Below are 12,727 nucleotides of genomic sequence, written 5' to 3'. Positions count from 1 at the left end.
CATTATGCGAATTGTAGGAAAGAGAATTAAGTCAATGTTAGATGAATTTGTAGAGCTGGCTACAAAAAGGTTGGCCTGAGTGCTGCAAAAATCTCACTTTTACAAAAGGCAAAAAAAAAATTGAGGAAACTATTAATGAAAAATAAAGGAATACAACAAAGAAGTGTAAGCTATGATACTAGATTTGATCTTTGATTTCGAAAAACAGTCATAAAAGAAACTATTGTGATAATTGGGAAAATCTGAATATTTACTATATATTAGATAATATTATCACATCAATGCTAAATTTCTTAGAGTGATAATGATGTTGTGGATGTGTAGGAAAACGTCCTTGTTCTTAGAAGACACAAAATGAATTATTTAGAGATGAAGTGTCATAATGTCTAAAACTTCCATTTCAATGGTTCAGATAAAAAATTAACTCAAGCACACAAAGGATGAAATGTTAAAAATGGATGAGTAAGAGTCGTATAAAGATTTAGTCAACAAGCCAGATGTGGGGTGGCCCGTGCCTATAATGGTAGCAATCAAAAGACAAGTACCCCATAAATACAGTAGCCTTGTCCAGATTCATGGCTGTCCACATTTCATTCCAGATGAAAATGAAAATCCTGAGGGGGTTTTCATAGGAGAAAGTCATAAGTTAATGAGTCAATGAAACACTGAATTCATTAGCATACTTTCTTGTAAGATGTATTTCCTTTGAAAACTTTGAAGATGTGTATGCTAGTAAGGAAATCTTTGGGATCTGCGAACACTCTTAGGACTATTGCTCTCATTTTCAGGATAATTTCAAAGTCAGTCTTTTGCTTAAAACTGTTATTTATTTGTTCACTGAGTCATCCCCTATGCATATACTTCAGGCCAAAAATGTTGCCTGACACTGTAGATTAAAACATGACCCAGTTTCTACTTCAAATCCTACTGGGGCAGACATGATCAAACACCAGTTAAATATACCACTATGGGAACTCAGAGGAGAACAGGTAAGTTTAGCCTGGGGGGCTTCAGAGAGGACCTGATATAGCAGTCTGTAATTTGCCTTCATGGCACCTATTCATAATTATGATTATGGAGTGAGTTAAGAGACTATCAAGTTAACATTTATGTCCTCTATAGACATTGGGTACTGTGGGAATACAGATCCACTGGTCTATAGTGGGGAACAAGCTATTATACACACCCAACATAGTACTCAGCATATATTTTACTCTCGATAATGATTTGTTGAATGAATAAATGAATTGTTTTAGACCTGTAGAAAGAATATTTTATCAGATTAATCAACAACTCTGGAGCTTTTGTACTCAGAGGCAATGAGATGTACAAACGCACCAAAGTGTGAAAAAGCAGGAAATATTTAGGAAATGAAGAATTGCACGTACAGTATGTGAAGGTCAGTGAAGAACTAGAAAAACTGAGTTGCAGTCGGCTTGGGAAGGCTTTGGGTACCTTATTAAAGAGTCTGGAATTTATTCAAATTGTTTAGGCAGTGAGGAGTCAAGGAAAGGTTTGGGCAGGGGAGCAATATGATTAAATTGGTTTCTTAAAAAGATGCCAGAAGCATAAGGAATGTCTTGAACAAAGAAGAAACCAGTAGTAGTGAGGACATTTAGAGGTGCAAAGGGTATATATACAATGAAGGGAGCAGGGGAATTGATACTCCAATTAAATATCTCTGAAGTGTGAGATTCGAAGCCCATCTTGACAATGAGAGAAGATAATGTTGAAATGGTGTCTGATCTGAGTGAAGGATCAGATGATGGTGCTAATCACCAAAATAGAGAAAAGTGTTCCTGCTGAGTTGAGATTAGCCATTCATAGGGAAACCCCAAGCATGCATTGGAAAGGTGTATCTAGAATTTAGTAATCCATATAGAGACAAAAGCCTCATGTTGAATAGTCATAGGTACAGAGGTGATATCTGAAGCCATTGTGGGAGAAGCAGTTTCCCAAGAGAATAGAGAATGAGATGACAATGAGGTTGAGAATATGTATTAGAAAACACCGGTATTCCTCGAAAATTCTATTGCCATATTGTTATCCTCCATAGGAGCTCATTCCAGAGCATCAGAGCCTCAAACAACAGGCTTCACTAACAGCTGGGAACACCTGTGCACCAGTCAGAGGCCCACCAGTTGGTGACTTTAATGAAGTCACATTATCCCCAGGGGTGTCAAAAGAGTTAAGGAAACAAAGAAATTGAGGCCACCAGAGAATAACAATGGTGGAAAGCCTTGCCACTTTTAGACCAGGGGACAAGGAAAGGAAACAATGTTACTGGAGTCTAGTGAAAACTGAAGGTATGGAGGAGCCCCTGCCTAGTGGGAAATTTAGACAAAGAAGAATATGTCTGCTGCCAGAAGGGCCTAAATGGAAAGGAAGAGCCAGGAGAAGAAATATTCCAACCTCCCTTGCTGCCTATTATTTTTATTTATTTATTTATTTATTTATTTATTTATTTATTTATTTATTTATTTANATACATATACATAAATGTATATAAAAAAACTTTTAAACCTGACAAAGTGACTTTCAGAGATTTTTAAAAAATTATGATCTGCCTATTCTCCCTCAATATTTAATATGTCAGGAATATCTACAGGCCTTACAGGATGTATTAATCCAGCAGCCACCAGTGCTCACCACTTCCCTGGTCTGAGTCACCATCCTCTTACTTGCCTTCCTGTAGCAGCCTTTGGAGTAAGTCTCCCTGCTTCCGTTCTTGCTTCTCTCATTTCATTTGATTTTTCATGGAGTAGAAAGATCTGTCCTATTAAACAAGCCAGATCATGTCACTCCCCTGCTTAAATCTGCAAATTCTATGCATTTCACTCAAAGCAATGCAAAGCGCTTCCATGGCTGAGCAGACCTCACATGATCTGGCTTTTTGTTACCTCTACACCTCCTGTCCTCCTTACTAACTCTGCTTCCACCATACTGGCCTCACTGTTCTGCCTGGAACATGCCTGTCAAGCCCCTAAGGCAGCCTCTTCACTGTAGTTGCTCTCCCTACATAGAATGTCATCCCTCATCTGGCCCCTAGCTGACTCTTCCACTTACTACAAGTGTGTGCACAAATCTTATCTCCTCCATAAGTCCTAGTGTGACTACACTTAATACTGAAAACTCATACCCATTTCCTCTCACTGTACCCTATTTGGCTTTTTCACATTTTCTTTTTAAAATCCATATCACTTAAAACCTTCTGCCATTATAAACTCTGTTAGAACGTCTATTAGTTCTTGTCAATTTCCTGTCATTGGGATGTAAGACCCATGGCATATTCTTTGTTTATTTAATGATGGATCCTGTGCACCTAGAAGCATAACTAAGACATAATAAGTACTTGACAAATAATTATTGAATAAATAAAAAGTACTTGGACCCCCATTTATACTTCTTAGATAATTACAATAATCTAGAAAATCAATTAATAATTATTCAGATTTTCAAATTTATTAGCAAAATCCTTGTTATATTTAGTGATTTAATCATATAAACTATGTGAGATGTATAGCACATATTATGCAATATGACATATACAAGTATATGATTAATTGAGCAAAATAATTATTTTAGTTTAATTTATCTTTAATTTTGCCTGTCATGTGTATAAAAACAAAGAAAGACTGTTGTGAAAACCTTTGACACTATTGCTTCTTTCTTCATTCCTCTATGTATTTAAAACAATGGTTTATCTAAATTTTCAGATTATTTTACTATGTGGAGAAAATTTCCAGGCAGATAATATATAATTCATTATTTCTGAGCACTTGCATATTTGAAAATACATTACCTGCACACATAAATCAAAATTTGAATAACTATAGAATTCAGGAACCACAAGCTACTATTTTTCTCAATATTTTGTAGAAATCAATTCATTGCATTTAATATGATGAAGTGTAGTGCCACCCAGTCATTTCTTCCTTTACAGTTCAACCAATTTTTTCCAGATGGTGGTGGTGACATCCATGATATTTAACAATTTTATGAATTATTAAGACTTTTCCTCTCTGAATATGTAATTTCATAACCATAACCTATCTATATTTTATTACTTATCCTTTCTTAATTTGGGCACAATTTTCAGATTTTTAAGATCTGATTTAGGAGTTAATCATTTTAAAAAATAATAATTTGATTTGCAATATGTTAAGTCTTTAGATCTGCTGTTAAAGTTTCCTTTTTCCAGCCTAACATTGTTTTTATCAGTTACATGTCTTATTATAATTCTGGTCTTCCATTCAGGAGCATCAATCAATCTATAATCTGCAAAGTCTCTGTTCATATTTAACTTATATTTCCTTTGTCATTGCTCTTCTAGTTGTGGTGTTTCATCCTTTGATTTTGCATACTGCAAGAGTCTGAACTTTGGTGTCACAGCTGTGCCAGAGGGGTTATTATTCTTCACATTGTGTTCTTATTTACATGGTGTCATGCTACATATAGACTGCTGATGTGTCCAGCCTTCCTCCTCTGAAAATCACAGAGTTGAGGTGATTGTGTTATAAGTCTAGGATTTCTCAAAGCAGTTTCTGGAACATAGTGTGAAATACAGCTCCAGGAATCGCCACACTGTCTTCCACAATGGTTGAACTAATTTACACTCCCACCAACAGTGCAAAAGTGTTCCTATTTCTCCACATCCTCTCCAGCATCTGTTGTCTCCAGATTTTTTAATGATAGCCATTCTAACTGGCGTGAGATGGTATCTCAATGTAGTTTTGATTTGCATTTCTCTGATGACCAGTGATGATGAGCATCTTTTCATATGTTTGTTGGCCTCATGTATGTCTTCTTTTGTAAAGTGTCTGTTCATATCCTTTGCCCACTTTTGAATGGGCCTGTTAGTTTTTATTCTTGTAAATCTGTTTTAGAACTTTGTAAATTCTGGATATCAGCCCTTTGTCAAATGGGTAAACTGCAAAGATTTTTTCCCATTCTGTTGGTTGCCGATTTGCTCTAATGACTGTTTCTTTTGCTGTGCAGAAGCTGTGGAGTTTGATTAGGTCCCATTTGTCTATTTTGGCTTTTGTTGTCAATGCTTTTGGTGTTTTGGTCATGAAGTCCATAGGTCAGGACACCTATGTCCTGAATGGTTTTGCCTAGATTTTCTTCTAGGATTTTTATGGTGTTAGTCTTTTAAGTTTAAGTCTTTAATCCATCTGGAGTTAATTTTAGTGTAAGGTGTCAGGAAGGGGTCCAGTTTCTGCTTTCTGCACATGGCTAGCCAGCTTTCCCAACACCATTTATTCAACAGGGAATCCTTTCCCCATTGCTGGTTTTTGTCTGGTTTGTCAAAGATCAGATGGTTGTAGATATGTTGTGTTGCCTCCGAGACCTCTGTTCTGTTCCATTGGTCTATATCTCTATTTTGGTACCAGTACCATGCTGTTTTGATTACTGTAGCCTTGTAGTATAGTTTGAAGTCCAGTAGTGTGATGCCTCCCGCTTTGTTCTTTTTGCTTAGAATTGACTTGGCTATGCAGGCTCTCTTTTGGTTCCATATGATGTTTAAGGTGGTTTTTTCCAGTTCTGCGAAGAAGGTCATTGGTAGCTTGATGGGGATAGCACTGAATCTGTAAATTACTTTGGGCAGTATGGCCATTTTCACGATATTGATTCTTGATTCCTCAAGGGCCTAGAAATAGAAATTCCATTTGACCCAGCAATCCCATTACTGGGTATATATCCAAAGGAATACAAATCGTTCTACTATAAGGACACGTACACATGAATGTTCATTGCAGCACTGTTTACAATAGAAAAGACCTGGAACCAACCCAAATGCCCATCGATGATAGACTGGATAGGGAAAATGTGGCACATATACACCATGGAATATTATGCAGCCATCAAAAACGATGAGTTTGGGTCCTTTGTAGGGACACGGATGAACCTGGAAACCATCATTCTCAGCAAACTGATGGGAGAGCAGAAGATCAAACACTGCATGTTCTCACTCATAGGCGGGTGTTGAACATTGAGAACACATGGACACAGGGAGGGGAGCACTACACACTGGGGTCAGTTAGGGGGAAATACGGGAGGGACAGTTGGGGGTGGGGAGCTGGGGAGAGATAGCAAGGGGAGAGATGCCAGATGTAGGTGATGGGGAGGAAGGCAGCAAATCACAGTGCCACGTGTGTACCTATGCAACAATCTTGCATGTTCTTCACATGTACCCCAAAACCTAAAATGCAATAAAATTAAAAAAAAAAAAAGAAATATAGCTCCAATCGGAAATCACGTGCTTTTTCTACAATTGTACGCTGTTTCCTCCTAAGAGACATTTACTAGACTCTGGATCAGGTCCATCAACTCTGTTACATCTACACACTAGCATATATTTCTTAAGGTTTTTGATGGGCCAACATTCCTTCCGAAATTTGCAGAACTTTTGCTATTTTTAACTCTTTTGGATTAAATCAACAGGGACCAGGAAGACCAGCATTAGTTTTACTTGCCACATAATTGTGAGGTATGTTGCCAAAATGCTATGGATGTAATTCATGCTGTCAAATGCATATTTTGCAAGGGTTAATACATGGGTGCTTGACGTCTTGCCACTGAAACAAACCCTAAATAGTTTCAGTTTGTATGTGTTTTCTTTTTTAAGAGGCTTCCATCAACCTAAGCAAATTAATGTGGGACCAGAAAACCAAATACTGCATATTCTCACTTACAAATGGGTGCTAAATGATGAGTACATGTGGAAAAAGGTGGGAACAACTGGTACGGGGGGCTAAAAGAGTGGAGACAGTGGGAGTGGGGCAAGGGCTGAATAATTACTTCCTGGGTATATGCTCACTAGCTGAGTGACTGGATCATTTCTGCAACAAACTTCAGCGACACACACTTTCTGCATGTAACACACCTGCACATGTTCCCCTGAAACTACAACAGAAGTTGAAAAAATAAAATTTGAAAAAATAACAAACCACTATGTTCTTATTTATTGGTGGATGGATAAATATGTGGCTAGGGTAATTTTAAAATAATTCAGTGCATTTTCAGAACTTGACTTTTTTATTTAGATCCAGACCTTAAAGTTAGCTGGAAGTGACTATATATGATTGACTGAGTACTCTTATAGAATAGAAATACTTTAGGAAACTCTAGATGTCTTAACATTTATAGAATAGAATATATTACACTGTACCAGCACTGTTTCACTGTCCAGCAAAACTTTTGTTTTAATTTTTTTTCCTATGCAGTCCCAGTTGGAAGACACTGTAGCTTGCAACACTTCTGTTGCCTTCTTACACTTCTCTCTCTACATAGTTACTTCTTGTCATGAATTAATCACTTCAAATGTGGAGTCTCATGATACATCTATGTAATAATAATGGTTAATCTTGACATTTGCTGTATTTCTCTTGCTTCCAAAATTCTATTTGTGTATTTCCCTCTGTAAACTAATAGGAAGAAGTAAAAATATTCCAAGATAATTTAATAATAAATTCACATAAATGTAAATAGAAAATTATCTACTGCTAAAACTTTCTATACTAATAAATTTATTTATAGTATTACTTATTGATTTTTAGAACTGAGATTATACAAAAGAATCATTTTATTCACTGTTTTGTCTTGATGACTCTATGAACCAGATATTTAAGAATCTGAAAATGGCATCCAAATTAAGAAAGGATGTCTACTTAGATACAGATAGGTTATGGGTACAAAATTATATATTCAAAGAAGAAAAATGTTTGCCAATTATCACTGTTCTGAGTAATTCTAATCTATCTTAATTTCAACCAGAATCATAAATACATGCAATCACTGAGAAAGTCCAGAATGAATCCAAGTGCACTTACATTTCACAGAAGAAAAATTACTACAGTAAAATGCTATGCCAAGCCAAAAAAATTATGCAGTCTATCCATGTAACCTTGATTATATATACTATAGTTCAAATAGCTGCATATAAAAACATGATGGAAATTTGAAACATCATCCTCAAAGCTTACTGATAAAGCTTTAGTAAGTCTGTTTGGAAAGATGAATAATAAATATAAAACACTATCTTACCTAAGTGTCTACTGGCCTTATAGCCCTCAATATAATACATATTATGAGTTACAGTTTTCTGGCTTTCAAGCAGCAAAAGATGAAAACAAAAGTAATGTTCTATGCTAAAGAAAAACAAGGGAACATACATGGCATACCTACAATAATATAAATAAATATATCAATTTTTGTAAAAATGCATTGCCAATCACAACGCTACCCTCTGCAAGAAGACAAAATACAAACTCATGACAGAAGTGTCTAAGATTAATTTATTTCTAACAAGTCGCTTATATAGTAAGAGAGTACTCAAAATGCAAGCATCTTCAAATCTTTCATTGGTTTTATTAATCAAAGTAACAGTTGAAGAAAACATACTTATAACTGGTAAGAATGCTCTGCAACTCTTGAAAGTTTCTGATTTGGTAGACTGATGCAAATAATTAAAATGTGCATATCAATATTGACTTAGATAGCTATCTTCTCAATAAACAAAGAACATGTCATTTAATAAATAGTTCAACATCTATCACTATAATTTACTTAATTAAAGTCTGATTCTCAAAGGAAAAAAACCTACGAGTTATATATTCTTCAGCTTCTATGATTAGGACACACAAAATAATGGACTAGCATCATATGCTGTTGGGTCTCTTAAAGTTGACTCTACTCATCCAATGAGATGATGAAAATAATTTGATTCTCCTCTTTTGCCTTAGCACTATTTTTTTATTGATCAATGACATTTAAATTTATATGACATGCAATATGACTAGAGGCATACAAAATTTTACTTTAAAAATGCAAGAAACAAATACTGAATGTATAGATTGGTCCTCAAAAAGAAATGGAAACTCCTAACAATTATAGTAATTCAACAAATTTTTTAAGTCATGCATTATATACCAACTCTCTTAAATGTTCTTGGGATTCAAAGCAGACAATAAATTTTACTACTGTGAAGCTTATATTACAGTTAGTGAGGTTATGCTGGAAAATAACAGTAAACATAATAAATATAGAAAATTATAATGAGTAAGTAAGTATAGTGTATTTGAAGTAATGGATCCTATAGAAGATTGAGTAGAATAAAGGTGATTGAGTGTGTGCTATGTTAAGGTGGACTGAAATCTTGATATTAAATATGGTGTTGATGGTAGGACTAATTGAGATAACATTTGAGAATATTCTTTAAAGAATTGAGAAAGTTAGGCAATGAGGAGTTCCAGGAGGTGACCACTTAAAAAAAAAAAATGCTTTGTGTTTGCTGCCTGGAATACTTCAGGAACTTCAAGTTGACCAGGGTAGCCGAGACAGGGAGAAAAGAGAGAACAATAGGATATAAGGATGAAAGTTAAAGGTGTGGGTTTTCACATTAGGCTTTCAAGACCAAGGTAAGAAATTTGCTTTTTACTCTGAGTTAAAGCAGAAGCTGTAAAGATTGGACCAAAGGAGTGACTGGGTCTGATTTATATTTTTAAAGGACCACTTCCTTTGTGGGGGCTATAGACTGTGAAGTGAAATTTAAAAAATCAAAAACCATTTTTAGGAGAAGGCTGCAATAATCCATTTAACAGATGATAGTGAGTCAAACAAGGGAGTTAAAAATTCCTATGGGGAGAAGTGTCTACATTTTGAACATCTTTTAAACGTAGACTCAACAGGATATCATGATGTTGTATAACATGAGAAAGATTGGAAGGTGTGTGAGCCCATTTTGTATGGCTATACAGGAATATCTGAAGCTGGATAATTTATAAGGAAAAGAGGTTTATTTGGCTCATAATTCTGCAGGCTGACTTGGACAGCACCAGCATCTGTTCACATTCTGGTGAGGCTTCAGGAAGCTTTTAGTCATGACAGAAGGGCAGAGGTGCCAGTGTGTCATGTGGCAAGGGAAGGAGCAAGAGAGAAAGATACCAGGCTCTTTTAAACAGTCAGCTCTCAGGTGAACTCACAGAGCAAGAACTCATTCATCACCACGGGGAGAGCACCAAACCATTCATGATGGGGCTACCTGCCCCCTAACCCAAACATTTCCACCAAATCCCACCTCCATCATTAGGGATCACATTTCAATATAAGCTTTGGAGAGGATAAACATCCAAACCATATCAGACGGTATGTTTAAGAAACTGAAATGACAGAAATCCATTCAAATAAGATGAGAAAAACAGTAAATAGAATAAGATTGTGAAAAAAGATTAAAAATCCAGTTTTGCTCTTGTTGAGTGTAATAGGTCTCTTGGAAATCCAAATGGAAATGTGCAGCAGGTAAATGCACAATAATATTATTAAAAGCTAAGATGTTATTACATGCAGTCACCAAAAGTTAAGAGAAGCTGAGATACGGAGCTATCACAAATTAAGAATGTGGGAAGGAAAGCAAGCAAAGAGTGATGCGGGAGGGGAGACAACACCATGTAAAGTCCAGGACAGGAAGTGAATCAAAAAGGGAGAATGAGAAAATCTGTAAACTATTGTTAATAGGTCATGTAAGTTGAGAACTGAACATTGTCATTAGATTTGATGGCATGTAGGTTATAGGTGACATTTATGAAAGTAGCTTCTGTGGAATTGTAGAGACAAAAAAAAATGATAGAAATAGGATTGAGATACTGGAAAGAAGGAAACTGAAGACATTGTTGACATATTTATACGAAGTTTTGTAGCAAAAAAAAAAAGGGTGGGGAGAAGCAGAGAGTCAAAAATTGGTGATATTATGCAGGAGGAAATGACAGTTAATAGGAACGTTGCATTACAGAGCAAAACACACACACATAGACACACAAACAGCTGTAAGAGGAAAGAAAAGCATTTGGAGCAATGTCATTGATTTGGTGAGAGATATGTCTGTATATTACAAAAGTAGGGGCATGTAGATTACACAGGAACATTGATTTCCAAAGTCATAGGAAGGGAGGAATGGATGTTGGTATAAATGTCATTAGGTGGGTAAATAGGGCTGTGAGAATTTGGGAATCATTTCTATCAACAATTTCAATTTTCTTCAATATAGAAAATAAAGGCATCCACTGAGACTGAAGTGCTGGTATTTCAAGGAGAAAGAAGTTGGAAAATGGTTCTCTATTACACAGAAAGAGTAAAAGCCTAGAGAAGCAGAATATAATTGCCTGGCATCATACTGGTATTCCTGGCATCCCAGCTCAGAATTTAAAGAAAGATGAAAGACGAATGATGCTGATTTTCTGTTTTCCAGTCAAGTTCAGCTAAATGGATAGATGAGGAATTAGCAGATGTAAACTTGGAAACATTTTTTCAATTGAATATAGCAAAGCAAGGAATGAGCAAATGAGTCAAGGTCATATGAAAAAGAATAATTTAGAAGATCCACTATGACATTAAAGCTAGTTAAAGATGAATAAGGATATGAAACAGATAAAGGAAAGGGAAAAGGTAGTAATTTGTTGAGGAAATGAGTGATGCCAAAAGATTGTTTTTCAGAGTAATCAAGAAACTCAGGAGACAATGGATGAATGTGTGATGTATTAAATTAGAATTTTGGAGAGGTGAGCTCACAGTGCACGTGAATCAGAAGTAGGTGGAGAATACACAAGATACAGTGTTTGAAATGTTAGCTATTTTGTAGAATATTCTGCCAGTCAACAGACATGTAACATCTTATGTAGAGTATCTGGTACTTATAGACACCTAGTCAAAACAGAACTCCTCTCCAGTTAGGAATGTACACAGTAATTCAGCATCTCTGTATAAAAGCATACCATGCATTTGTCTTACGCATTTCTAGGAAACAAATATTTAGTACTCCTACAAACATCAAGTACTTTTGGGTTTATATTTTCATGTCTTAAGAATTTCAGCTAACAACAATAAATAGCATGATTCTAATGCCAAAAGTAATGGATTTTTAAACTCTTTTCACAATAAATTTTATTTTACTTATTTTGTTATTTATTTTTCTTGACACAGTGTCTCAATTTGTTATCCAGCCTGGAGTGCAGCGGCAAGATCATAGCTTACTACAATCTCAACCTCCTGGGCTCAAAAGATCCTCCTATCTTAGCCTCTCAAGGAGCTGGAACTACAAGTGCATTCCACTATGCCAGGATACTTTATTTTATTGTATGTTTTCATAGCGACAGGGTCTTGAACGCTGGCCTAAAGGAATCATCCTGAGTTAGTCCCCCAAAGTCCTGAGATAGCAGGCATGAGCTACCCTGCCTGGCCTTTTATTTTAAAAAAATGATTTATAAAAAGAGGCAAACAAAGTATATGTAGTAAAAGATAAAAGAAAAATGTTTTAGAGAGCTATATGTCATTATATACATGTACATTCTAAGTTTGTAATGCTTGGGTTGTCTTCTTTTTATTTTTTATTCTTTTAAACATATATTCCCTTTTGACATATATATATATATATATATATATATATATTTTTTTTTTTTTTTTCAGGACACTGGTCTAGGCAGAGATTTGAGTAAAACCTCAGAAGCACAGGCAACAAAAGCAAAAACTGACAAATAGATTGACCATATATATATATATATATATATATATATGCACACATACATATTATATATATTCCCTTTTGACCATACATATATATATATATAGTCAAAAAATATATAGTCTTGACTATATACTATATATATAGACCATATATATAGAGAGACCATATATATATATATATATATATAGTCAAAAAGGAATATATGTTTGA

Source organism: Cebus imitator, unplaced genomic scaffold, assembly GCF_001604975.1.
Source record: "Cebus imitator isolate Cc_AM_T3 unplaced genomic scaffold, Cebus_imitator-1.0 Scaffold374, whole genome shotgun sequence".
Lineage (NCBI taxonomy): Eukaryota > Metazoa > Chordata > Mammalia > Primates > Cebidae > Cebus > Cebus imitator.
Note: the sequence above shows the minus strand (reverse complement) of the source record.